Below are 1,838 nucleotides of genomic sequence, written 5' to 3'. Positions count from 1 at the left end.
GATGAGTGATTGTCGAGGGTTCCATGGGAATGCTGGATGAGCAGCTGTCGAGAAGATGTGAATGGTGACTGCACATGTGGATAATTTGCGGAAATATCTAAAAGTTCAGAACAGCTATGATTTACGGGAGATGGAGCATCCGGTTGGTAATTTTTAAGGGAACGTTTAATCCGCTGAATACGGTCTGATAGGGATGATGATGTTTTGCGCAACGGTTCTTGCTCATTCGAAGACGACTCCGTCGTGGATGCTAGTTGCACCATGTCTTTGTGCCAGCTTGGCTCCTTCTTCTTCCTGCGGACCCGAACCGCCATTCTAGAAAATTATTATTAGTATTAATTGAGTGTAGGTACAAAAGAAAATGTTTCTGATATAATAAATTCGTAAGCTGAGAGCTATTAAAACCTTAGTTTTTTAATACTATATTATTTTTTATTCTAAATTTTTTATCTTATAAATAATTTATTTGAAAGAAAACAAAATATTAAGGCAGAGTATAATATGATAAAATGGTAACTGTTTGTATAAAAAGAAACAAGTGTTGCATAATTGTTGCTTAATAATTAAGTTAACGTACAAGTAAATTTACACAAATTCACTAATAATGTACTGATCCTATCGTCAATGGTTGACTTGTAATATTGCTCTTGTAATAACGCCAAAAGTGGTTAACAACGGATTAAAAAATACAAAAATTATATATTATCCAAATATTACGTTGCAAGTATATATAAACTATGTGAATATTTAAATATATTTATATTTTAAATTATTTAAGGAGTCTATTTATACTTCATATTTATATTTGAAATTGTACTTATATTTTAAATTAAATATTTGTACCTTATAGTTGCATTATAAATTATCTTTCATTTACATTTTACTTATTCAAAAGTAAATGTACAAATGTATTAGCAAGAATACAGGTTGGAATGATTAATTTTCTTCATGATTGTTATACATACTAATAACAATGACTGTTGGCAGGTTGGACATATACTTCTTCATCGCTGTTATTATCGAAAGTGTTTGATTGAGCTTGCCAGTTTGGCATTTTATAAGCCTTTGCTACAACGTCATCGAGAAGAATATGAGAGGTCTGCGTGCTCAAGGCCGAACATTTAAAAACACCTACAAAAGAAAATGATATGCCTACGTTATAAAAAGCTTCAACACAACGAAACGTTTTAACGATGAGATAAAACAAAGAACCTATTGTGAGAATGTTCGAAATTATGCAGATGGAGCCATTACGCGTGATACAACAATGATTGTGAATTTGAAGACCCAATGTAAAATTCACAGTTTTTACATTACTGTATTGACGAGCACCAGCAAGCTCCATAGGCACATTTCCGCTGTAGTGCTGTCCGGTCACTTTTACCGGCGCATCATTGTTTTGCTTCGTCGTAAAGCGATCAGGGCAGTTCGCTTCTTCGGCAGTTCTACGTGCAATTTGCTCCAAAGATGTGGTTTTCTGCAGTATTTTTTCAAAACACGCATATTGTTTTCGTAAGGAAAAGCTGACCAGAAATCTAGAGGTCCTAGCTTTACGACATCGTCTACGAGGTGTATAAGAGCATGCACATTGTACGACAAAAAAGATGCCCCATAAATGATTTCGGTCTGTTCCACGAATAATTTTAAAGCTTGTTGTGCAAATTGTAAGTTTATCGGAGATGGCGAAGAAGAAGACAAGACACGCAATGCTGCTTGCAAAAGAAGGAAATGTAGATAAACATCATCTTCTATAATTCCGTACATAACGACCGGCCCTGTATACAACATAAATTGACGATATTCGGTTACTTTAAAATGCGAAAACTCTTCAATTGGTC

At 34.3% G+C, this 1,838-nt stretch overlaps 1 long non-coding RNA gene across 1 annotated transcript; it reads right to left on the bottom strand.

Annotated features, from left to right (window-relative positions):
- Positions 1 to 70: 70 nt before the first annotated feature.
- LOC105463032 lies at positions 71 to 1,777 on the bottom strand. Its single transcript, XR_976148.1, has 3 exons — positions 1,213 to 1,777; positions 844 to 1,131; positions 71 to 315 (listed from the first exon to the last, which is right to left on the bottom strand). It is a non-coding gene; the product is annotated as an uncharacterized LOC105463032 (long non-coding RNA).
- Between the last annotated feature and the right edge of the window lie 61 nt (positions 1,778 to 1,838).

Source organism: Wasmannia auropunctata, unplaced genomic scaffold (genome assembly GCF_000956235.1).
Source record: "Wasmannia auropunctata unplaced genomic scaffold, wasmannia.A_1.0 LD336092.1, whole genome shotgun sequence".
In the NCBI taxonomy this organism is placed as follows: Eukaryota; Metazoa; Arthropoda; class Insecta; order Hymenoptera; family Formicidae; genus Wasmannia; species Wasmannia auropunctata.
Note: the sequence above shows the minus strand (reverse complement) of the source record. Positions and strands in the feature narration are given on the sequence as shown.